Source organism: Podarcis gaigeae (genome assembly GCF_964106915.1).
Source record: "Podarcis gaigeae genome assembly, chromosome: 3".
Classification (NCBI taxonomy): domain Eukaryota; kingdom Metazoa; phylum Chordata; class Lepidosauria; order Squamata; family Lacertidae; genus Podarcis; species Podarcis gaigeae.
The window spans coordinates 39,414,116-39,441,678 of NC_139680.1; the positions used below are offsets into that span (position 1 = coordinate 39,414,116).

The 27,563-nt window shown below is 41.9% G+C and overlaps 1 long non-coding RNA gene across 1 annotated transcript; it reads left to right on the plus strand.

The window, feature by feature from the left end:
- Nucleotides 1-919: 919 nt before the first annotated feature.
- On the plus strand, nucleotides 920-26,305 carry LOC310842316. The gene is made up of 2 exons (XR_014563068.1): nucleotides 920-1,005; nucleotides 25,131-26,305. It is a non-coding gene; the product is annotated as an uncharacterized lncRNA (long non-coding RNA).
- The last annotated feature ends 1,258 nt before the right edge of the window (nucleotides 26,306-27,563 follow it).

Consider the following 27,563-nt stretch of genomic DNA (forward strand, 5'->3'; position numbering starts at 1 on the left):
AGCTCTCATGCAAAGTTTGTGCTGATGGGATCGGAATCCCACCCTATATGTTTATGGGATGGCAATTCCACCCTATATGGCTTTTTTATTTAAAAAAATGTCCCAGAATTTTTAATTCTGGTTGTTTCAATTCGTTACATGCTTTGTACTGTCTGGAAAGCAGAGTATAAGCATTTTAACTAAACACAGCAACATTTGCTCATTCTTCCTCCCAGTTGGCATTTACTGTACGCAAACAAGCCAAGCTTTCACCTATTTACCCTTGGGGATTTCCTTGTTGGCTTTTCATTCTTGTCAGGGAACTTCCATCGGAGCCAGAGGCAGAGGGAAGGCTCCAGAGGGATGCCGGAGAGGGTCCCAGTAGGCAGAGAGGCAGCCCATCTGCTGGGGAAGGAAATCAGCATAACACCAGTGGAGAAGGGGGGCAGATGGGGGAATCGGAGAGGAGGCTCCAGGACTCCTCGCCGGAGACCAGCGGGGAGAGCACGGGTACTCCGCTGACCACACCCTCCCTGCACAGAAGACTTCTGCGCAGGGAGAGTAGGAGGAGACTTGGCGTCAAAGAACTTCTTTGCTGGAAGAAGTTAGAAATGCCCACTGACGGATTCTGCCAGTGATTGAGGCAGCCACGGGTGTGAGGCTGTCCAGACAGAAAGTGTTCAACCAGGTAACCTAGCCAGGAGTGGTGACAACTTACGCACGAGCAACCCCTAGAACCATTACAATTCTCTACCAACCACCCCACCCCCACCTTGCTTGACACCACTAAGGCCATCCTAGGTCATTTGCTTGAGCTGACAGGGTTTGAATCCCACAATATCTGGAGGGCCACAGTTTCCTAATCCCTGCACTTTCCTCAGGTTGAGTGTTGCTGATTATCTAATCACCTGTATGCTTCCTTAATCTTTTCTCAGATGCTGTGAAAGTTGTCTCCAGACTTCTGAATGCCACCTTCCCCTCTCAACCATCCTCTTTGCTGCGTCTGATCTTTCAGTTGGCTTTAATGTAAGTACCCTAGGAGAGACTTGCCTTTTATTACAGACCACGCTGTTTTTTGAGCTGTTACTGCCTTTGGAGCCACTGACTTGCTGCCTTGTCTCTTGTGCTTCTCGGAAATCAATCTTTCAGCAACACCGGCAAAGATTGCCCTGCACATTTTCAGGTAACTAGACTAAAGGAAAAGCAATTGTGAAATTCAGACTGCAAGTTGGGCTCATTATACCAGATCAATCTGGAGCCAATGATATTCTCAAAAATAAGCTACTATACCAATAAGCTGCCTATATAAGCTGCCCCATCGATAAATGGAACAGTGCAGGTTATGCCTTTCAGCTAAAATCTCAACACTATCCAATCTGAAACCATACCTGTCCTACTTTGTAATATTTACGAAGCACTTTCAAACCCACTGGGACATAAACACCTTATTTTGTTGCTGCCGTTGTTAAACAGGAGCAAGGCAACATTTTCTCTTTTGATCTTGCCTCTCAATTCTTTTTTAAGCCTTTTAGCATCCCACCTTATGGGAGTATCAGAAGCTCAGTGAGCCTCGAGTCTTCCACAAACCTCTCACACAAGCCTCGTGTGTTAACTTTGCTGCTAACTAATTTGTTGCAGCTTCAGGCAAGGTGCCCACCCTTGTACCTTTGGACTCCTTTCCAGGAAATTCGTAATGGAAGAACAGCCCCCCCCCCATCCCTCATCTCCCTCTCGCTTTTCCCTTTCTGCCTCTGGGACTATTAAACTACTATTTTGTCATTCTTTCTTATTAAACTCAGTTCCTTGAAAAGTTCTGATATTTTTCTCATCTTTGGGCCCATCCAAGTCTGTGACTTCCATCAGTACCCACCGTGTACACCAAACAGGTTTTCCACAAGTTGACGTTTATTCTGGTTCAGCGGTAAAGAGCGGAATTTCTTGGGGAAAGTGGTGGGACAAAAGAAAACCCTATTGGGCCCATGCCTAGAAGTCATGGAACAAAGGGAAGACACGCAAGACAAAGGGAAATTTAGGCGAGCCCTGAGTACTACCCTGACTACTCTGCTGCCTTGACAAAACTGTCTGAATTTATTTGATGCTGGCTCTTTTTGAGTTTTGTTTCGAGTGACAGCTTCAAGGGCCAGCCCTACCACTCAGACAGCAGCAGCCTGGCTCTTAGAACACATCATTGAGCAAAGTTCCCATTCATGCTCTGGAAGGACTTATCATTTGAACATGAAAAAGTGTTCTGCAGCTGTGTTTAGAGAAGAAGTGGCCTGTGAAAGGGTGGTAACAATACCGCAGATATGGGGAAGGAGTGGAAAACCAAAGGCTATGCTTTGTGCAAGGCCCTTTGGTGAATGCATGATGAAAGACTCCTCTATAAATGTCAAATGATGACCTGGCCACCAACTTGCTTTCCAAGAGGGACAGAAGAAGAAGAAATGATAGCAGGGCAGTGGTGTGTCTAAGAGACCTGCACTTGTTCCTGAATTGGGATCCCAGTAGGTCCTGTTTTCACAGCTACCACTCTTTCCATATACTTCCCTTATCTCTAGGTTGGCAAAAAGGTTGGCGGTATGACCCAGGGACCCAGAAAGGTCCTGGGATGCAGTTCACTTGCTGACCCCTTAATCTAATGGTTTATAATATACTAAGGAACAAGCTACTGGATGCAGATGGAAATATTGTGCTCCCGCTGTCTTATCCAAAAGCTTTTAACCTTTATATTGCTGAAGCTTGGAAACAGTCATTGACTTAGATGAATTATTTCCAAGCCACTAACAGCTGTAAATAGCTGCTGTTTCCTGGAGGTCCTTACCAGGGACAGAGAAGCATGTGGCAGCATAACAAGCCTTGATTATGATAATTTTCCTCTGTTTATGATAGCAATAAAGGAGGTGATCCCTATTCTAATAAGTATTTCTACTGCTGTCAGTGAAAACCTCCCTTGCTCAATGTCAGTCAGTATAGATCAGCCTTTCCCACACAGTGTCATTCAGACAGGAAATGAACACAACATCTGCAGAATGACATGGTGCATTAGCACCATCTGTGAAAACAGCCTACCTTCATTGACCTCTTCTTTTGGACCAAAAGTCATGGGAGCAGCCTTACGTACAAAGTTGTTCTGGCAGAGGCAGTGAAGTAGCGTTCAGAATTCCCCACTGCCATCACCCTGAATAATAAGAGTATCTAACAGACAGGATGTGCTTTGCAGAAGTTATTTTTTTAAAAAAAAACCATAGGTCAGCAGCTCATCCACCTATACACAGTGGGTCAACCACAGCTGCAATATCCAGAGGATTGGCTGCATCATCTACAGAAGCTGGCCCGCGCAAAATGGTGAAGTCTGGACTTCCAACCTGAATAGGAAAAGTCCAAGAAGAATTGCCACATTATCTTCTGGTTGCATGAACCAAGCTTTAATGAGCTTTCGGAAAAGACACTGCAGTGCTGTCAGTCCATGGGGTGACATGACTTTCAGTATAGTTGGCGGAAATGCAGGAAGTTACATGGTTTGTTAGAGGGGAAATAAACCAAAATAGAGTTCTGGTATGTGGTTTGTATATAACACAGTTTTGAAGCTTGGGAAAATTGATCCCAGAGAGCCTCAAAAAGATTCATGTAAAGTTATTTGCATAGTCACATTTAAAAGCTACAAGCACTTTTAGTCAGGCTTCCCACAGACTTTTGGCTGGCCACTGTGAGAACAGAGCACTGGCCTAGATGGGGCATTGGTCTGATCTAGCAGGCTCTTCTTCACTGCACTCTAGTTATCAGAAAGCAGAGCATTCTCTTTGTTTCTCTGTGCGACTTACTAAAAAAAGAGCTGTGTGTATGTCTGTGTCCTGTGAGTTAGAAATAATGAAAGAGGAGAAATTCACCGTGTTACACAATGTATCAGTGTGGATTTCAGTGCAAAGTCAGTTCTTTGGATTGCAGTTTGCAAGTGTAACAGTTGGTGGCAGCTTTGAAACAATTTTTGCTTTTCCAAGTATTGCTGCCATCTGCATGTCTTCAAAGAACAACAACAGAATACTAAATCACTCTTTTTATGTTGATTTAATTGAATGGAATGATACAAACACTCTCTGTTTTCTTGAACCATTTGTTACAAACAATCCTGTGAACTAAAATTTGATGGTTCACATTTACCAAAGTGTCACAAAGTGCTTCTGAGCAGAAGGGAAGAGCTAATGTCAAAAATAAGTTGTTGTTGTTGTTGTTTTAGAAAGCAAATGGAAGCAATAGCAAGCTAAGTGAATTCTGTGTAGGACTGTTTTAATGTCCATTGAGCTTACCTACTCCAAACACGTGACAAAGAAAGTCCAAAGACTGGTTTTTGTGGAGCACCCTACTATCACGTAGTTTGTGAGTCTGTCCTTTAAAGTATACAGGAGTTAAAGGCTGAATGAGACAAAAGTAAGCCCTACTGAGTTCAATGATATATGTATATAGCAAGGATGGGGAACTTGCTGTCCTCAATATGTTTTTGGACTTCAACTCCTATGAGCTTCAACCAATATAGCCAAAGGTATGGGATGATGGGAGCTACAGCCCAGCTACATCTAAAGGACCACAAGTTTCTCACCCCTGATTTATAGGAGTGCAACCTAAGCAACCTGGTCTCATGAAGAATGTTAATATCATAACAAAGAATTCTTAGGCTTTCATTAGAAAACCAGTAAATGTCTAACCTGAGAGCTATTGGCCCTGCTATTAGTATGCAGAGACAATGCAACATCTACAATAATATAATATGGGCAGAAATGATTGTCTGTGCATGCCATCTGAGGGCTGAACATGCTGCTAAGGCCTGTTCCTCTTTTGCATGAGCAGGGTGGGAACTGTTGCTGCTACAGCTGCTACGGCTCCCCATACCAGTACGCACCCCAAGGCCTCATGGGAACAGCTGACGACTTTTCTTCCATTGCTAATGAAGGGGGCAGACTAGTACAAGTGAACAGAAGATTATTGAATGAGAAATAACCAAATTTTCAATGCATTTGAGAGTATACAGCCCATCTTCAAGGGGCTACATCAAAGAAATAAAGAGACTATCTATAGCAGGGGTAGGCAACCTAAAGCCTCGGGGCCGGATGCAGCCCAATCTCCTTCTCAATCCAGCCCAAAGGACGGTCCGGGAATCAGCATGTTTTTACATAAGTAGAATGTGTCCTTTTATTTAAAATGCATGTCTGGGTTATTTGTGGGGCCTGCCTGGTGTTTTTACATGAATAGAATGTGTGCTTTTATTTAAAATGCATCTCTGGGTTATTTGTGGGGCATAGGAATTCGTTCATTCCCCCCCACCACCACATGGTCTGAGGGACGGTGGAACGGCCCATGGCTGAAAAAGGTTGCTGGCCCCTGATCTATAGGTATGGGTATGGCCATCTCAGTTTAATGGCACTGTGCTCTGTCTTGAAGAAAAGGTACAAGAGACTTCCTCTTTCCACCTGCACCAGGAATGGAGGTCTCTCTCAACACCCCAGGGAGAGGCAGATGGAGATAAACAAAGAATGATGGGGGGAACTCTTTCCTTGAATTCCTCTCTGGGTGGGAGAGGAACAGGCTTTCACCCATGGATTGGTCTGGCACTCGCTTCCCTACAGAATGCGAGGGCAGGCAAAGACACTGGGTGCATGCAGCACTCCGACTGACGTGAAACACACACACACCCCAATCCATTCCTGGAAGCAGAGGATATCCTGCTAATTGGGCTTTAATTGGAGTAATTCACAGGCACGTGCTAGAAGTGATGAGACGACAAACTGCAGAACATCTCGGCTACAAGGATTTAAAGGTTGGAATTGAGATAAGGTTTCATTTGGTGCCATAGACGGTGGGGGGAGGGGAGCCTATGGTTGTTTTTCAAAGTTTTTCTTCTACATTTCTGATTTGGTAACCCTCCCCAGAATGCAAGGTTAAAATATAATATAAAAAGTGAAGGTGGAAGAAACTGGATTAATAATATGAAATTTAACATCAAACTGGAAATGTGTGTGAGAGAGGAATGGAATGGAGAGAGAGTGAAAGGAAGTTTGGAATCAGACTGCTCTTTCTAGGTTGGAAAAAAAATGGCGAGGACAGTCTATTTGTTGGAACAGAGGAATCTCTAAAAAGCTCTTGAATCCCAGCATTGTGTGTTTGAAAGGGAGGCTTGCTTTCACAACCAATCAGCTGATTAGCAGTGAGACCAAGCCAGCTGGGATTGGCTGAACTGCAGAGTTCACTATGCAGGGCAGCCAATCCAAGCAGAAAGTAGAGCTTGTTGCCCTCAGGTTGTCTGCACTACAGTGTTCCTTTGGAAGTGAATGAAAGGTAGGGAAGAACTTCCTTGTCCATATATTCATGTCACACAAACTCTTTCTCTGTGCTGTCCTTGAGGTGGACAGCTCCACAATTCCCTTTCCCCCAGTCTTTAAAAGAGCAGGCCAATTTAGTAACATGGATAATTTATCTAGCATGAAGTACTCTATAAAGTTCCCATGGCTATGACATTATCAGATAATGACAGTCAGCCTATCTTTGGGAATCTATATTCATTGCAGGTTCTGAGAATACTGCAGAAGGCCAGCAAGTCATCAGAACTACAAAGTTTTGCCTGATGTTGCCATTTAGACGCACCGAAAAAGAAAGTTTGTGTATAGAAAGATCAATGACTTTGAGTTGTCTCTTGTTTTTAGCTACTCTTGGGACTCCTGTACTAAAATGCGTTGGAGTTTTCCATTTCTGAGTACCGTGGTACCTCGGGTTACATACGCTTCAGGTTACAGAATCTGCTAACCCAGAAATAGTACCTCGGGTTAAGAATTTTGCTTCAGGATGAGATAAGAAATCGTGTTCTGGCAGCGCGCTGGCAGCAGGAGGCCCCATTAGCTAAAGTGGTGCTTCAGGTTAAGAACAGTTTCAGGTTAAGTACGGACCTCCAGAATGAATTAAGTATTTAACCTGAGGTACCACTGTACAGGAATGCAGGCACCTTTTGGTTATTGTGGTGTTTTTGTCACAGAAACATTACATTTTTCCAACACTTATTGCACCAGGGGTGGGCAAAATTTACTCACAATTAGCACTTCTGTTGGTGCTTTGAATGCTAGAGGTGTGATACCCAAAAGGTATATGCTTCCTAGAAATATTGAAATTATAAACTTTTCAGAAAATAAAATGCTAAACTTTGTGCAGTAATGTCTATGAATCAATTTTTATTATGATGATCATAACACAACAATGTTGATAATGCAACTTTGTCTTAAAGAGTTCCAAACTAGGTTTTTTTTCCCCTTTTTGCCATTTTGTAATGCACTGCTTAGTTTGTCAGAAACCATGATGTTCAAATTTGATAATTGGACTCCCTCTGGCAGTGTCACTCTAGACACCCCTGTGCATGACAAGCTGACAGTGTGGCTTCTACTTTAAAAGAAACACAGCAGTTGTAACCAATTGGAGGCACTGGTTATTAGGCAAAGGCTGCTAAAGGGATGGTGATTGGTGAATGACTTGTTTTCCAGAAGACTGATGTGGAAATCATTGTGTTGAAGGCAGCTAATTTGGCATCATCACCAGAAGGTTCAACAAAATGTGATGGACTCCAGGTCAGAGCTTGGTGTCTGGCTTAGCTCATTGGTGGTGGCTGTCGGTAGGGATAGGACCACTGATCAACAGGTTAGTAGTACAGTGGTACCCCGAGTTACAAATGCCTCAGGTTACAAACTCTGCTAACCTGGAAGAGTTACCTCAAGTTAAGAACTTTGCCTCAGGATGAGAATGGAAATCGTGTGCCAGCGGCTTAGTGGCAGCAAGAGGCCCCATTAGCGAAAGCACGCCTCTAGCTAAGAACAGTTTCAGGTTAAGAACGGACCTCCGGAACGAATTAAGTTCGAAACTAGAGGTACCACTGTACTGCTAATCTCCTGACCAGCAGAAAGCTCTTGCAAGCACTTTATTGAGCTTGGTCAGTACCTAATTCTAGAAAAAGAGATGCCTGGGCAACAAATATTTCTAGAAGCACCTTACTTTGATTGAGAGACACAAACCTTTGATGCATTTAAATATACTAAGGAATAGTAGGATAAGTTACACATAGTTGAACCCTAGCACTGAAAACTTACGCTCAGGCTGAATGATTTTGAGTCCTTGCAGTGCTAAAACTTTGAGATTGTGGTCTGAGATTGAGACAGACAGAGGCAGAAGAAAAAGGATGCAATGGACCCACAGTTTCTGCCGGCATCTGTTTCTGGAAGCAGCTGTGGGTTGATTGGCTCCAGTGCTGCCACTGGAACCAATCAACCCACAGACACATCCAGAAACAGATGCCGGCAGAAACTGCTGGTCTTTTCCAGTATTTTTCTTCTGCCCACATCTCCCTCTGTTGGCTTCCCTCCTCCTCCCTTCCACTGTTGTCTCCCCCTCACTGCTGCTTCCTTGTCAGTCATGGCAGCTAAAGGAGTTGGGTTGCTGCTCCATATTCTTTCCTCCTCACCATGACCACTGTTTTTTTAAAACAACAACAATAACAACATTAGAGTGTGCCTAGGCACACCTGTCAAACCTCATGCACACGCCTATGTCCTGGAGGAGGGCATGGCTGGCTGAAACAGTGCACAGTACACTTTATTGCAGGTCCCATCTTTGTCTGCATCTCCTAGGGTGCACACTCACAAAGTCTGCTACAACTGCATTCAGAAAAGAATAGACATTTTCATTAGGACCTCCTAATGAATATCAGAAAATATTAGTAATTCTCAATAGAGAGCCCAAATAGTGGAATTTAAAGAACTCTCCCTTGCCATTTGGTTTTTTTAGGGGGGAAGGACCAGGGGGTTGCAAGTATGGCTGGAGTGTTCTCGCTCCTTACCAGCAGTGGGAAACAATGCCCTCAGTCTGATCTGAGACTGACAACACATAACCAATCAGATTTGATTACTTACCAACCTCATCAAGCCAAATTAGGTGAGGGTAGGAGCTCCTGCCCTTACTCTGATGCAACTAAAGGGGTGTGTGTGGATAAGTCAGATACCAGAACATCTGATACTTGTGTTTTAATAACGCCCCCCCCCCATAGCATCAAAGCCACATTTGCAGGATCAGGACGGCCAGTGTAAAACAAGAACTCAGGTGGTCACCACAGTACTAGGAGGTAATGCGTGTCTCCAAAAAGCTGAGCCTGAACAAGATCTTTATGGAGGCTACTTCTAAGGCTGCTGATCCTGCTTGGCCAGCTTTATAAATAGCTAAAATGTGTAAATCCAATCTTAAGGAGCAATCTGTGAAAAAATAATATTCTCTCCACCACCAGCAGCACACTCTTTTTCAGTGAGATAGCAAATACAAAGAACCCCCGGGGATTAAAAAGTGAAAACTTAAAGGCATCCAATTCAAGGAAAGATGCATAGTTTCATATACCAGGGATAACAGAAAAGTAAAATACCCAGCAGTTAATGATATTTTATGCTGAGAAATCCCTTTGAAAAACAGCGAAGTCTTCTGTGGGCAGCAGAGAGAAAAGCAACAATTGTCGCAGAACACTTAGTACCAGTCATTCGCTAGAAGAGTAGGAAAAAGGGGAGGAATTAAGTTCAAGCTACTGTACTCTGAATTAGAAGAAGAAAAAGTAGTATGAGCTGGGGGAGCAGGGCAAAATAACTAGCAACCTAGAATTACAGACTACCCAGAACTTTCATCATCCTCTAAGCCAGCCTCCCTGAACCTCCAAATATTCAGCTCTCTTTAGACCCAGCCAGTGATCAGGGATGATGGGAGTTGCAGTCCAACCTAGTAGGCTGCTCTGCAAAGAAATATTTATGAGCATGCTCAGAATGGAAGAATGATTGCAATTGGCTTGCCAAATTGCCAGGGTGTTGGGGTCAAAAGCTCAGGCATCTGGGGAGCAGGTCTAGGTGGCTGCTTGATAGCTCCTGTGCTCTCATAGGTTGGATTGCCTATATGGATGCAAATTAAGGTTTTTAAAAACAACAGAAGTAAATAGGAGTGCCCTAGCCGTTGCTACATGGATGTGTTTTTCTTCCTGGAGATGGGTGGCAAGGACTCCAGGCCATAGCAATAGTTTTGCCTTGGGAATGGCTGAGCAGTGGAAAGAAGTGATTGGCCAGAGAATGGGAGATTGGCATAAATGTCTGAAGCAGTTCAAATGTACTGCTAGGGAGCATGCAAGGATCAGAAATCGTGTGCTTTTATTATTTTGGGGAAAACCTTTATCCCCACCCCCAGCTTTAAACTTCATATGATGGAGTAGTCCTAAGATATGAACCTCCACTGCTTGTACAGCATTGACAGTCTTCCAAAGAACCCTGGGAACTGCAGTTTGTTATGGGTGCCGAGTTATTAGATAGCCCCACAGTGATACAATTCCCAGCAACCACAGCAAACTACCAAGCCCAGGATATTTAGGGAGGGCTATGACTTAATGTAAGGGATGCAGGTGGCGCTGTGGGTTAAACCACAGAGCCTAGGGCTTGCCGATCAGAAGGCTGGCGGTTCGAATCCCCGCGACGGGGTGAGCTCCCATTGCTCGGTCGCTGCTTCTCCCAACCTAGCAGTTTGAAAGCACGTCAAAGTGCAAGTAGATAAATAGGTACCACTCTGGCAGGAAGGTAAATGGTGTTTCTGTGCGCTGCTCGGGTTCGCCAGAAGCGGCTTAGTCATGCTGGCCACATGACCTGGAAGCTGTACGCCGGCTCCCTCGGCCAATAAAGCGAGATGAGCGCCTCAACCCCAGAGTCAGTCACGACTGGAACTAATCGTCAGGGGTCCCTTTACCTTTAGGTAAAGGTAAAGGTACCCCTGCCCGTGCGGGCCAGTCTTTTTTTATATATATATAATATTTTTTATTAGTTTTATGAAATACAGAAAAAAGAATAAAGAGCATATTATAAAAGTAGAAAAGGAAAGTTACAAATTTTTCTTACTCTTTTTTCCAAATCTGTTGGACTTCCCCACGTCCTCCCAACCCTGCATTCTCTGTGATGCATAACGTCTGCAATTTGTTAACTTTTTTCAATACTTATTGTATCTTCCTTTTTATCATGTTACCCAATTTCAAATATATTATGGCCCAAATCATGTACGTTTTCATTTTAACACAATAAAGTTGTTTCATTATTCTATCTCTGACTCCTTGTACCTTAATTTCCATTTCTTTAATTTAACACTACTGAAGCTAGAATTTCCTAAAAGGTGCGTTTTTTAACATTCATACAACTTATAATATTTTTCTAAATAGTCTTTAAATTTTCTCCAATCCTCCTCGAATGTTTCTTCTCCCAAGTCTCGGATTCTGCCAGTCATTTCGGCCAGTTCCATGTAGTCATCCATCCACACCAGTGAGGTGTATTGGTTAGTGTGCTGGACTAGGACCTGGAAGACCAGGGTTGAAATCCCACTCAGCCATGAAGCTGACTAGGTGATTTTGGGCCAATCACTCACTCTCAGACTAACTTAACTCACAGGGTCATAGTTGTGAGGATAAAATGGGGAGAAGGAGATGTATGTACATCACCTTGAGTTTTTCAGAGAAAAGGTGGGATAGAAATGCAATCATAAATTTAAATCAATCACACACACACATAGGTATTGGATTGCAGCCTAAGTAACCAGAAGCCAGCCTGACATACATTCTCAACACACTTCTTAAAAACAAACATTTTAACACAATCACACAGATTCTCCAACCGTGGCACAACTGTCATCATGTTCAGCAGAAACCTCAAGTGTGCAATCAGTATCTTTAAAGAAAAGGGGCAGAAATACAGAAATCATGGCTAGGGCTTATTTATTTGCACCTGGGTAATACAAACTGCATGTAGACATGGGGAGTGGCTTTCTCCTTTTGGAACAATGCCCTAGATGAACTGATGTTAGTTTATCAGCAGTACAGAAAAAAAGTATGCCAGAAAGTTTAATGCTTGGGAAAGTATATGTTTCACAACATATAGGGTTTTCATCTGAACCTCTTGCGCCAGTTTTAATTCAAAGTATCTCCCTGGGTGGGACAATCACTCAAAACAAGGATCAATTTCATCGATCAACATCTTTTCCAAAAGTCTAAATGGGCAGTTTTTCATTCCCTGCATGTTCCAAGCTGATCTGCAAGCAGACATTATACTTACTTACACTGCAACTGCCTACTGTTTGCAGCCGTAACACTTTTGTACTGGGAGTTGTGCAGGTTACATAGGAAGACAAATATTAAGTGATTTTAGTTGCAAGAGCTGATGGCTATCATTTCTGGAAAGAAATTCATTCGCAAGTCTAAATCAGCAAATTCCCCGCCAAATTGGAATTTCTTGCTATACGGAAAGCAACAGCAAAATACACTAGACAGTGTTGATTAACATTTATGTAATGCAACATTGTCTATCCTGCAGCATTGTCTATCCTGCAGATGAATGAGAATAATGCTCAATAAAGAGTTGATGTCATTTGATATCCCCATAAACAAACCAGGACAAATGATCCTTTAAAATGTCACCTGGAAGTGACTTTAAATGTCATAATCTTCCATGTTCCATAAATATGTGGACATTTTCATTTTGGACTGCTTTCAGTGCCCACTATACTGATCTATGTAAATTACATAAATCCTACTTTTTATTGTAGTCCAAGGTAATATGCAGCTGAGGCATCAGATAATGATCAACGACACATTTAAACTTAGTAGTTGACAAAGTCTCATCCTATAACATGATACATTGAGACAACCTGTGAAAAGGTTATGATAACCTGGACAAGCTTACCTTGCTATAGGCAGTTGAGCTTCATGTATTTCTTTCTGTTACAAAACACTGAGGACATACAGTACTAATAAAGTGGCTAAAGTGTTTTATCTGCCATCTGTTTCTGGATATTTTGTCTTACCATTTTATGACAATCACTCTGAATCATCATCAATTCATCCAACGACATTTGGGAAGGAGGGAGATTTTTTTCCCTTTTTTTCTTTTTTGCCGTTAGGCATTTGGAAAGGCAGGGAGATTTCAGGCTCATGTATATTTCATAAAAGTATACTGGAAGCTGCAGATGATATGCCATTTGAGGCTACATTATGAGAAGCATTGTATGCTGCACATAGGAGGCAGTAACATCGCAACTGTTCTCAGCCCAGATTATTGTGTCCACTTCTGAGTGGCTACATTTTAGGAATACAGATATACCACTTTTCATCACAGATAATTCAGAAAAGAGAAGCAAAGCTGTTAAAAGATTGTGTGTGTGTGTGACACATGAAGAAAGCTTGCCAGGAACTATACCTTTGATTAGTGCTGCTTCAAATCCCTGCTGAGAAACCCATAATTTTCAGTTCATTTGATTTTTCAGTGAATAGGTTTCCTCCAGAATTTCCGGTTCATGATGAAATTCATTGAATTATTGAGTATGTGCACTTTGTAGAGTGAGATCTCTCTCTCTCACTTTCTCACACAGAGATAGTAATAGAAAATTTGTAGTATTTTGGAAGATAGTAACATTTGGATTACTGTTGATTATTTGATGGGTACATATACTGTATTTGGTACTGGGACTTAAGAGCATTGATTATGATAATTAAGGACACTGAACAGGGCAAATTAAAGCATGCACATACATGGTAAAGAAGACTGGTTTCCTTCATTTCTCCAATTTTGTTTCACTTGTACTGCTCCACTCAATTTTACATCAGCTCACATAAGTCTATTTTATTAACACCACCTCCCTTCCTTGTCACCCCTTTAATTTTCTCCTTTCCTTGATATCCTTTGATTAACTAATTGAAGCTTTTCTTCTCCAAAGTACAAGCTGACCCTGTGTATTAGTACTTTGTGCTAAAAACTTTCACACTTATTCCCCTGTTTTCTTTTGTTGCCTTTTGCTTCTATAATGCCATTTCGTTTTAATTGATTTCTGCTTCCAGCTGAACTTGATAGGCTCTTTTTTTACTCAATAAAAAGTTTACATTGATAAGTAATACAACTTAGGAACAATGAATCTTAAATTTCATTGCTGTCAAGAACAAATGCTCAATGCCCAAAGATCACACAGATTTAAAAAAAAGAGGTGTGTCTACAATACAACACATGTTTGCATAAGGTGCAGGGGGAAAACTGGTTCACATGGGGAAAACACATAATATTTTATGAAAACCACAAAGGAGAGACCCAAACTGGCAGAAATCAAACTCAAATCAAGCAGTTCAGGCTATAGCCTCCATTATGAGGCCAAATGAGGATACAAAGAAATTTCATGTGAATGGAAATGGCTCAAAAAGGAGCTCACATTTTTCACAGCAACATCTGTGCCCCTGAGGTAGACATGTACTGCCCTCCACATGCTGTTGGACTCCAACTCCCATTAGCCCCAGCCAACCTGGCCAGTGGCCAGGGACGATCAGGGTTGTATTCCAGCAACATCTGGAGGAGATGTTGGCTCCTCCTGGTCTAAGAAGGTAACCCCACACTTTGATGTGAGCAGCTTTTGAGGCGAGAGTTTGTACAGCCTTTGACGCAGGCCTCTATGGCTCAAGTACCATATCCCTATCATTTCTTAATTCTTCAAATGGCTATCCTGCCTTTTCTTACCTAGCACTCAAGGCAGATCTCCACAACAATGGAACACAATTATATATTGAAATGATTATCGAATCGTAAATATCAGAGAGAAAACTTTATGAAAGGAAGTGTGTGTGACTTAAGTTTCATTCATTCATTCATTTATACAAAGTGTTTATATACGGCTATTTATCAAAAACATCAAGTGATTTACAACTGTTTTACATAAAACCCTTCCAATAAAAACTATGTAAAAATCAGAAATTAGCTAACTTTTATGGAAAGATAGAGTCTTAATTGCCTGCATAAGCTTGAGGGAATATACATGGTTTCAGCAGGCATTTAAAGCTCAAAACAGAAGGTGGCTACTTATTTTTATTTTTTAAAAAAATGTCTTAAATAGGTTGGTATTTTATGTTTAATTTAATTGTTTTGCTATTTTGTTGTTTTCCAGTTCAGACTCCTTTGGGAGGAAGGGTGGATAGAAATTAAACAAACAATCAAACTCACAGTGAGCTCTGACTTTCTCAGCCCGCTTTTACAGATCTGTTTTTGGACTTTTGCCCTACAGCTGTTATTTATTCATCCTAGATAGCAGGTCTTCAAAACCAGTGACCTAGCCTATTCAAAGTATTTTTCATTCATACCGTACACGCTAAACAAGTAAACCACTGAAGCTCATCAAATATTAGCAACTTCTTTCTCACCCCTGAACAAAGGCTGGAACTGTTTATCAGAAAATTATCTGAATGTTCATAAAAGGCTGTCTTCCATACACTGTGAATTTTTCCTTGGAGTTGAGACCAAATCCTGACATCTTTGAATTCTGGTTCCCAGGCTTTGATGACCTGTCAGCCTTCCTGATCCATTATCACCTTTGCTTTGGGTGCAATTCAGCATTAGACCTGATCCTGTTTTCTCTTATGGGTGCTGAGCCCCTGCAAATGGTGTCCTGGGAAAGAGCTCATTTGACATGGATCTGCAGACTGAAGAAAATGAGCAATGAGCAGGGGCTGGGGTGGGGGGGGGGGAATTCTAGAAGGGATGAATAAGTAATTAATTTGGATGTTAAATTATTAAATTATTGAAAATAAAATATGGGGGAGGGGCAATATGGAAAATGAGCAATGGCAGGAGTGACGATCTAAGCCAGATTCAGAGGAGTCAAACAATGTTTTTGCATTGCTATGCTATTAAATTGTCATAATGCAGCACCAGCTAAGCTATAGTGTAGGCATAGGCAAACTCGGCCCTCCAGATGTTTGGGGACTACAATTCCCATCATCCCTGACCACTGGTCCTGTTAGCTAGGGATGATGGGAGTTGTAGTCCCAAAACATATGGAGGGCCGAGTTTGCCTATGCCTGCTATAGTGGGACTGGCACAACTTGTGACCCATCAAGCTGAACATGTCACACCCTCTATTCCAAGGGTAAAGGTAAAGGACCCCTGGACAGTTAAGTCCAGTCAAAGTCAACTATGGAGTGTGGCACTTATTTCACTTTTCAGGCTAAGGGAGCTGATGTTTGTCCACAGACAGCTTTCCGGGTTATGTGGCCAGCATGATTAAACTGCTTCTGGTGCAATGGGACATTGTGACGAGTGCCAGAGCACACAGAAACGCTGTTTACCTTCCCGCCACAGCAGTACCTATTTATCTACTCACACTGGTATGCTTTCAGACTGCTAGGCTGGCAGAACCTATCCCAAGGACTTGATAAGCATTTTATTTTCTGCTTGCAAATGTAAAAAGGAGGGAGCCACAAATAGTGACCTGACAAGCCACAACACATGTCTCATGACTGAGAATCCAATCCAGGGCGCCATTATGTTAGTGCCTCAATTAGCCCCTGCTTGAAATGAGATATGGCTCTAGCATTCTTTTCAGTGCCATGCTACACTGATAATTCCACTGGGACGTCAAGACTTAAATATATTTAATATATTAATTCCAGGGCTGCTGGAAGCTAATTTAACATTTCAGAAACAATTATAAGTGAAAAATAGCCCAAGTCTAGCATTGCTGAAATAGGTTCTCCCCATCAGAAGAGGTTGACAAAATGGAGTTAATAAGAGGAAGATGGTTTCTCTTCTTAGAAAATTGTAGTAATGAATTCTGGGAGAACCATCCTTATGGTAACAGACTCATTTAATGAATAGGAATTAGAGGTTCAAGGGGTTGGAAGTGTGTTTCTGCTCTGTACAGTGGCTGTGGAATTACTCACTTCTCACAAGGAGAAGCTCTTTCATTCATTCATTTATTTTGCAGAGCCATTGAATAAAAGCATGGGTGGCCCAGATGACATCAAGGAAGGGGAAAAATTTATAACTGGATTCCACTAACAGAATTGACAATAGAATTTAGCCAGCAGGGCCTTTTTATTGATGATAGGAAGAAACTGGAAACTAGTGTGCTCATATCATCTTTACAGAAGTGGCAGTGGGATTTTTTGTCGTTGCTTTGACAACCTGGTCTTTTGTCTACGTAGCCAAAATTTTTGAATTTGAGTAGAATGAGTTCCCATGCATTTCAACAGCACTGAGACTGCAATCCAGTAAGTAGAGAATTTCCATGAGGAAGTTCAGGTTAGGATGCAATTCTAATCCTACTTACCTGGGAGCCAGGCCTACAGAATTCAACAGGGTTGTGTATTCCTAGCAGTTTAAACTGATTTTAAAAATCAACATAAAATCATGTTAATTAACTGTGGGTGTACTGAAGTAAATCAGTACCAAGTGCTGATTTCCTTAAGAAATGTGAATAGTTTTTTGTTTTGTTTTTTAATATGGGTGGTGAAGTTTTGATGAGCACCATCTATCACCATGCTTCTTATTTCTGTTATTGAAACACCCCTGGTGAGGCAAGAAACTTTTGTTTTTGTTTTGAACCTGCTCTTTTGTGCATGTCTAGGACTTGATGATCAGAAGGTCGGCAGTTTGAATCCCTGCCACGGGGTAAGCTCCCATTGCTTGGTCCCTGCTCCTGCCAACCTAGCAGTTCAAAAGCACATCAAAGTGCAAGTAGATAAATAGGTACCGCTCCGACGGGAAGGTAAACGGCGTTTCCGTGTGCTGCTCTGGTTCACCAGAAGCGGCTTAGTCATGCTGGCCACATGACCCAGAAGCTGTACACCGGCTCCCTCAGCCAGTAAAGCGAGATGAGCGCCACAACCCCAGAGTCGGCCACGACTGGACCTAATGGTCAGGGGCCCTTTACCTATGTTACAGAAAACAGGATAAATACAGTGATGGCAGAAGGAATCCCAGTATGTTGTTGTTATTCCAAATGAAATCTGCTTATGCTGTGAGATTTCTGTGGGCTAGTCTCCAGTTCAATATATATAAGAGTGCATTGTGAACAGCTTTTAGTACATTCTGTCTGAATGCTGGATGTGAGATCTCCCTCAGGAGGATATTAGAAGAACTCTCTCTGGAGGAAAGAAGCAAGTGTACATTCTGTTTTAATAAGGGGACCAGTGCTTTATGTTTATTTATATTGCTGTATGGGAATACACTTTTGTACCTGATACCTGTGTTGTGATATCTTGGGGTTTCTTGAAAATAAATAGATCTGATATCTCTGACTGATCCTTAACTCTCAGCACTGACTTATGCATTCTAGCCTGCAGTAACATCTGCACACTGGGAGCAAATACCAGACCTTGACAGAGTCATGATTCTATTTGAAGAGTGGCGTATTCCGGAGGAGGAAGCCTCAAGTACAAAGAAAACATTCTCAGTATCAGAATTAATGTCACCAGAAACCGACATTTGTCCTAACACTCTGAGGTATGAAGTGCATACATTTCCCACATAACACACTCCTTTCTCTGTCAACAAAACAACCACCAGAACTTAGTGCCCCTTTCCACAGTAAACAGCTTCTGGATTATGGAAAGAGAAGGGGTGGGGAGAGAGAGAGGGGTATTTGATTTCTGGACAACCTGAGGTCTGGGTGTACTGGATAAATGCTGGACCTGCAGTTTAGTGGGGCATTTTTAAAGAACAGGACTGTGTTAAAAAGCTATTGCAAATACAACAACCACAGGGATAGGCTAGAACCTTTGTCTCTGCTGGACTTGCTTCCTTATTTGCATGGGAAAGTATTCAAAAATTGTGTGCCTCCCCCCCCCCCCCGGGCTGTTATCTAGAGTAGCACGGTCCTCTAATAACCCCTCAGCATTCAACCACCTCACTCCACTGCCTGTGTAGACCTAGATGCAAACTAACTCTTTTTGAAAATAACTTCTGTTATACTACTCACTCATACTAGGAAGTAAATCAGCTATACAGCAACAAATGAAACGTTTTGAATGTGTTGTAAAATGCAATATACAAATGTGACACTAGATGGAGATAGTGAGCTATGCCAAATTCGGTGTATTTTTCAAAACTTTTAAAAAAGCATTTTCACAGCATTTTTTAATATGTAGATCCCACCCCAGCTAATTCAGAGGTATTCTTTTTTCAGTAAACCCTCATTACATGTCACCTTAGCTTAAGGCCATGCCAGTGGGCCTTTCATTTTACTCTACAAATGATGCATTTTATCCTAGCAGGTTTAGATCTACATACTAGAGAATGTAACATTTTCCTTAGCATTATGCTGTAACACCTAGAGTTATAATGCTCAAACCTTACCTTTAGTTAAAACAAGTGGCATGGTGGAGATGGGCAAAGCTTCCACCAACATTATAAGCCTCAAAAGTCTATTTGTGTATAAAAATAAGCCCCGTTGAGCTCATAACTTGAAACGCAGCACACATGATCTATTTGATGAGGTCTACAAAGGCAGCAAATGTCAAACTTATCCAGTAACATTGCCACATGTGCAGCAAGGTTTTTTTTTAAAAAAAAGTGCTGAAGATATTGCCTTTGCAAATTTTATACAGGCATGTCATATGTTTCAATTGCGCTCTATTGCCTTATGAACCATCTGAGCCTTACTGTATTGCCAGAGAATGAGAAAAAGGTGTGACTACATGGAGGGTAAGCTGTAAGCGAGCTCAGTTTCTGACATCGCACAATATACTTGCTGGTCACAGGACACATCTGTTAAAGCATCGGCCTTAGCTGCCAATTTCCTGGCTTTGTGGAGTTGGAGCCAAAATGAGATAGCCTTAATTTTGATCTTAAACTAGCAGGGTTTTTCCCCACTCAGGCTGGGTTTTTCATTGAAAGTTGCTGCTTTTTCCTTTTAATGGAAGTTTGAGGCTTACAGTGGACCTCAGGAATATCTCTGTTAAAACATTCTCTCTTATAAACTTATAATGACTTTTTAATATAAAAAACCACCACCAAAATTCTTCTTTTCGCCAACCTAGCTGTTTTGAGGCCTGTATTCTGGATCCATTCCAAAGTGTAGTGTATTTTTCCATCTGTCAATTGCAATGGAAAACATCTCAGACATTCACAATAATCTGTTTAATTATAATTACTAATATTATCATTTTTTAGAACTGCCATTTTTTCCACCCTCAGAGGGAAATCTGCATGCCAAAGACTGACACAGAGAGGCAGAAGGGTATTCTGAAATGTAGTTGAAAGCTTTAGTTCACAAAATAGCTTATTCATGTTATTATCAGGGAAAGATCTAAATCAGGGGTGTTTATGGACTCTGATTCCTAGCCAGGTAGTGGTCAGGGATGGATGATAGCAAAGTAAAAAAATTCCTTTCAGTAGCACCTTAGAGAGCAACTAAGTTTGTTATTGGCATGAGCTTTCGTGTGCAACTATGGCAGACCAACACAGCTACCTACCGGTAACTAGGGATGATAGCAGTTGTAGTCCAACAACTTTTGATGACCCCATACTCCACACCCCCACTCCACAGCTCCCAATGGCTTCATATATATGTAAAAAGCACTGGAGACAAAATGGAACCCTGTGGAACCCCACAGCAAGGCACCGAGTAGAAGCTGGTTCTGCAGTTAAGAAAGGAAACACTGTAATGCTCCCAGTCTACAGAGCAGTTCCAGGAGGTTACTATGGTCAATGGTATGTAAAAGCCCTAGAGAGATCAAGAAGAACTAACAGGGTCACATCGCCCCTCTCCTTCACAATAAAGGTAAACAGAGCGACACAGGGTTTGATAATCAGCTTCATCCTGACACATTGATGCTGCCTCGCCATTCCACACAGACGAGTCCACCACACAAGAGTTGAATTTTGCTTCAGCAGTAGTGGTACAACAACAGCTGAGGGCAGCAACAAACTTAGGGCAGGCTGCTGCAGGGCACACAGCACTGGAATTTGGGGCAGGGGCGGAGTTCAGGAGCAATCTCAGGGGTCCTGCCACTGCTACACACCCCAGCACCTACCAGCTGAGGCAGTATCTTCTCCCTAATGATGGCGTTGACTCTGCCCCCATTTTAGATCCCTTTCTGGGCTGCAGTACCAGGAAACGTCTTGTTGCTGCTGCTTTCCTGCTGCCCAGTCACCCCGGAGCTGCTCTGTACAGCTTCTCAAAACCAACAAATTTGACTTGCACAGGGAGCAGCACAAAGTTTTAAAATTGCAGATCCATAACTAACAATACAGGCAGAGTACACTCTCGGCCATTTTCATAACTGACAGCTATATTACGCGGGCAGCTGTATCGACATGGCCTTCTATCATCTTGTAGAGTATTGACACTGTTCTTGGAATTTATTACCACAGAGAGTTTGACTGGAAAATTAAATAATAGGAGAGAGGGGGGGGGGGGAGAGAGAGAGAGACTCTTGACTGGTTAATATGATTACATGACTCAAACTCTGGCACAGCTACACTTAGGATTAAGTCCCTGAGCTTTGTAATCATCTGGAAATGTCATTACTGACAGTTATCTCCCCTCCCCAATTAGACCTTGGCAGTCTCTTCCTGTCATCCAATTAGAATGTAGCAGTTTCTCAATAGTGCCGTGCATTTAACATGTCTAGATAAGGAATAGGCAGTGTTACGGCATTCACCCTGCGAATAACATGCTTGCTCAAGCTTGATGCCTTAGTATTTTACTTACATGATATATATCAAAAGGAGGTTGCCTGAAGACTACTCTCTTCCCAACTGGTTTGGAATGAAGGTGCTTTCAACCAAAAATAGCCCACTCCCCAGTTCCACAGGCAGTTCCACAAAACTATTAAATAGATTATTAAGGAGGTCAGCATTAAACTCAGAGTTGATGAGTTATCTCAAGCAAATGGTTACTGTCGTCCTTATCTTATTAATAATAGCTGGCCTTACAGGGTTGTTGTAAGATACAGTTGCCTGGGCATAGCCGGGAATCAGCCATCAAAAACAGTGTCCTGGTGGAAATCTCTAAAATATCTGGACATATGCCAGTCAGTGGCGTCGCAACTGGGGGGAGAGGCGGTGCACCCCGGGTGCTATGTCTGGGGGGTGGTGACAAGAAGGCACCCCACGGGGGCTCACAGTGGTGTGAGCAGCCGCAGCTGCATGTGGAGGATCCTCCGTTCACATCTGCAGTCGCGAGCAGAGGATCCCAGTGCTGGTGGCAAAACGCTATGTACAGCACATGTGCAGCGTTGCACACATGCACTGTACGTAATACTGCTGCACATGAGCTCTACGTAGTGGTTTGACGCCGGCGCCGCTTGAGTGCTGTACAGACAGCGGTGGGATCCCTCCGTTGCCTCTACAGCTCCAAACGGAAGATCCTCCGTTCGTGGCTGCAGCCATGAGCAGAGGATCCTGGCATGAGCGCTGCCGCCAGCAGACCGCTATGTACAGTGCATGTGCCGTCCCGGGTGTCACGACGCCTTCGTTCACCCCTGATGGCAGTCCATTTGGGAAAGAAAAAAGCTCAACAACTACAGTGGTACCTGTAGACCTTCCTATCATCATAACAAGGAATAAAGCCTTCAGTATCACCAGCCCAGTCTTGTGGAATACTCTGCCAGTAGAGATTCAGCAGGTACCTTCGGTTTTAACTGTTTCAAACATCCTGCTGAAAATGTATCTGTTCCATGCAGGCAATTAATAATATCACTGTACCTCGGGTTACATACAATTCAGGTTACAGACTCCGCTAACCCAGAAATAGTACCTCGGGTTAAGAACTTTGCTTCAGGATGAGAACAGAAATTGTGCTCCGGCGGCGCGGCGGCAGCAAGAGGCCCCACTAGCTAAAGTGGTGCTGCAGGTTAAGAACAGTTGCAGGTTAAGAACGAATTAAGGTCTGGAACGAATTAAGTACTTAACCCGAGGTACCACTGTATCAATATAAGACAACAGGTTGATGTCTTTTAATCCTAAGAGGTGCATGGTGATGATAATAGTTTCTACTTATATGACAATTTAGAGGGTTCAGGACTTAAATGGAACTTGTACGTTTGCAATGGCCTCTGTTATCATTTCCGTACCCCCCCCCCCATATAGCTTTTGTTCAAAACCCTAAACCCAGGAAGTCTACCACGATAAAAATGCAATTGTGATTAAGGAAGGAAGAGTTCAACATGAGGACCTATCACCACAATTCAGAGCTGTAGTAAGCCTCAATCAGTCAGAATCGTCTGTGCTTTTATGTGCTAATTGGATAAGAGTTGGAGGTTGTGGTATTGTCAGCATGATGGATTAGGTACACACACAAAAATCTTTTTACCTCCTCATTTGTATTTTAATCAGTCAGCTGCACCTGATAGACTCTTCCAAATGGTCTTTTCGTTTCTCATAAACAGGTTGGAAGCTTACAATTATGTAATATAAATATGTCAGATGCTGCCTGATTTGCCACATCCACCTGATTTCTTTTTCACAGGTGCTAGTTCTCTTTCTTCCTCCTCACAGATAGCAATGTGGATGCCCAATTCTCTCTCTCTCTCTCTACCTCTCTCAATTAATTAAGGCCTTGAAGGATCATACATTCATTTCAGGTTTCTATGCGCTTAGTATTCTTAGTATGGTCTGGTGTCAGACTGACCTTTTTTAATGTTAGCTTCCACATTCTGAGAACGTTTCTTAAGAATTTCTATGCTTCTTTCCTGATTTTAATGGTTGTGGCAACTATCTTTCTTGTGTTTTATTCTCAACTGACTCCCTATACTCATTCTTTGAGTCAGTATTTTGGTTTTTTTGCTTGAATTTCATCTTCAGGCTTTCTAGCATTTGTGTTTGTGTGTGTGTGTGTACACACACACATATTTTCAATTCCTGCCTGCCAACAATAAAACAAAAAAGATGAATTATTTTTATTGGTGTCAGTGGTTTATAAAGTAATGGCCACTGGTACCATAATTCAGACACATTCTGTTTATTTAGCTGAGTCAATGGATATATTTGCCAAAGAATTCAACTTAGTTTGTTGACTAATTAGGTTCTTCTCTGCATGCTGTAAAAAGAGATGAATAATTCCCTGACAGATATTTTAAAAAGGCATCACTAAATCTATCTTGGTTTTTTAATACGAGACCATGAGGTGACCATTCCTTTTGATCTCTGAGGCTGGACTAGCGGGTGTCTTGGAAAAGATGTCACAATGAGCTGATGAGGCAGTAAAAAACCAACTACTGTCTGGGATGTACCAATTCAAATGGTGCTGGGATGGGGAGAGATTCCTATGGCAGGAAGTTGTCTCACTAAACATTGTACCCTACCAAAAACAGAACAGCTTTAAGCTTTTGTGTAAACAGGGGAGATAATGAAGGGTTTAATGAAGAATAGCAGCTGTATTTTCAGCTTCTTGTGCTCCTTGCGGGGGGGGGGTTGTTTCTTCCAGTTGACACCCAAGTAGATGATATGTGACACAAATTCCACAATGTTGGAGTACTCAGTAGACATCAAAGGTCATGAACTAAGATCCTCTGTCCACTGTCCAAAGCCAGGCTGTGAAGAAATCTAGAGGAAATATGAAAGATATCAGTGGTTTCAAGTTGGTGGTGTGTGGACCCCACTTTTGATATATATATATCAAAAGTAGGGGGGCATGGCTTGGCTTTTCAATAACAGGGGGTCTGCAGTACTTAGCTAATTGGGAGCCACTGCTCTATATGATCATGGCTCATAATACTCTTCTATATAGTACTATTCTATAAGTGGCCTTGATGATGCCTGAAATATTAGGTCAAATGATATTTCACTTGAAACTATGCTGGGTAACCAGAGTCTTTTCAAAGAGAACTACTGATCTTAAGAGGCTGTTGCTGAAGGAATGTTGTCATCTATGAACATCTATTAATTAATTATTGAATTAGCCTCTCGAAATAATAAACACCATGAAGGTTTTGCTTTATTCATGTTGAAAACAGTGATATTTACACTCAGTCTCTCTATGTGTCTTGAAATCAGAGCTTTGCAAACTACCAATTTAGGTTCAAAAACATTTTACTACATTCAGTCTGTTAGATGTCTTCATGGTTTACAGCCCAAGCTTCGACTTAGCAAGCTCTCTCTATTTGTTTGTCATCTTTGCTTCATTCTCAGAATTGTTTAGCAGGGGGGAAATGCTTAATTTTACATTTTAATTAAAACAGAGAGAATGATTCCCGGTTTCTGTTCTAGCTGTTGAAAGAAAATACTACCCCCTGTGTAATCTGACTCTCTTAATTATCTTATGAAAATTGATCCCCCTTTTACCTGCTCAGACTTTGTTCTTTCTTTCTTTTGCAGTTAGAACTACCATCAAATGTGAGAAGCATTTATGAATGCAGCTGTACTTTGTAAAGGGCATAAAGCTATGTCCGTAGACTGAGAATCAACATTGAACGGTCAGAGAAGGAAGAACGAGGGGGGAAATCGCCAACATGGATAAGCTGACACTTGCGCTTACTCGTGTGTAGAAAATATAGTATACAGCATTTAATGGAAGAGCATTAAGCAAAGAAAACAACCCCTCTCTCACCTGCTGCATATTTCTTTTTTTGCCATGACAGTTGTGACACATAGAAGATACCGATAGCAGAAGTAGATGCAGTGATGATGGATCTTCATACTTCCTTTCTTCAGAGGCCATCTCTTCTCAGGTTCCCAGCTGTATGGGCCTGTTTTCAGGCACTGGTCCGTGGCTTGCATAGCTTTTTCTGATGCTATGGAGAAATAGAGCTGCATGACATCCGCATACTGATGTTTTGGGATGGGTGAGGTAGAAGCTGGGGCTGTTGAAAGGCAGGAGCTCTGTGACATGGAAGGGGATCACCCAAATTTGGGTTTGTACAGAAATAAGCAGAGCTATTTTCCAATTCTGCACTATTTCTCCATTCAGCTTATTTCTGAACTCAATATGAAGAAGGTTTGTGCGCCTGGAAAGTGGGGACTATTTAAGTTTCTGGACAGTGTGTTTTGTTGGGAAGAAAGGGCACAATGACCAATTATATGTGTGTATGTAATAGTAGAAGTGTATAGATTTCCTGCTTCAAAAACTGGAAGAGTACAGCAAATTACATCTATACTATAAATAAATATTTTTTATTATTTATAGATAATACTATAAATATATACATAAATAAATATATAAATAAATAACACTATAAATAAATGAATGTCAACTAACTCAAATCAAATGCAACAGCACCGAGACACAAGACTCTTCTGCGTTCCATGGTTCATTAGGTGTGCATTATTTATCTCCTATACCATCTTTGCACATTTGCAAGGCAGCATAACAGAAAGGGGTCACTACCTTGAGAGAAAGTGGGGGTGGGGGGGAAACAGCAGGGATTTAAGTGAGCCCAGGCAGTCACCATGCTTGAATGTCAATGCTGCATACATAGTTATTTCTGGCATTTCCACTCCCAATGTAGCTAACAAGGTATATTTGAAACAAACAAACCAACCAAGTAATGAACTACAAATAACAGAAAATTAGAAAAACAAAAGCCAACAACATAAAATCGCACCAGCAATACAAAACCAGTTTCAATGAGGTTTTAATCTTGGGCAAGCTCAGTTGGTTGGTTGGTTAAAAGGAAGGACCTTCAGTTCATGCAGGAGAAACAATAAGACTCAACTCCATTTGTTTCAAAGACAAGTCCCCACTAGCTAGAAGCAGCCCCACCAGTAGCCACAAGCAGTTGTGGACTTGGGGCTCTCAAATGTCATCCGAGCACTGTGTGATGCTAAATTTTGGCACCCCCCTCACCTCTTGTGCTCTGTTCTACAGCATTGTTTTGTTGACCCCTGCGACATGGCACCCAGTGCAACTGCACCAGTCGCCCCTACCCCATAACTACCTCTGCCACACATTTAACCTCTGGGGTGGGCAGGGTCAAGAGAAGGTCCTCCAAATATTATCTGGGCATATGGAATAGGCAGGTTGATGTAGCTCAGGGGCAGCCAGGGGGGTTGCCCTCCAAATGTATTTGCACTCCATCAGCCCTAGCTGACATGGGCAGTGGTTTGGCAGATGTAGTCCAGCAACATCTAGAGTAGGCACGTCCAGCTTCCAAGAGACTGCGATCTACTCCTACTATAAATAAACTGGCAGTGATCTACCCAATGAATTGACCAGAGTTGTTGAGTTTTTTGCAGAGGCTTCTTCAAAGTTGTTGAGCTTTGTTTGGGGGCGGTCTGTCCTTGGTGTAGCTGGTGTCTCAGTTTCATTGTGAAGTCTTTATGAAATGCTGCATGTTAACTTTTTTCTTTCAAATGCCTGGTGTCTCATTTAAATTAGGCCTTGTAGAATTTGGAACAGCATCAGACATGACAACCAATATGAGGTTTTGCTTCGTGAGAACATTTTAAAAACCATAAAGCCAAGATATAGTACAGTATTTATGGAAATAATTAAATTGCTTTTTGTTAGCATCAAACTATGTTGTGCAAAGTGCAATGGCTTTATTATTGTACTGCTATGCATCTGTTCTATTTTTCATAAGTTGCCAAGAGAAGAAAATCATAAATCATTCCTTTTGGTACTACACTAAAGTTAAAATGACTGTCATAAGTTTATTTGCTTAGACAAACTATTTCATTAATCAAGGTAGTGCTAACTTAGCTGAGCCTCAAAGTCCAGTTAGTTGAAATGCCAAATGACTAAGGAGATGATATATCTGAGTAAATAAACTATATGAAAACCTTTTGAAAAGATCCATTAAATCCCACTAT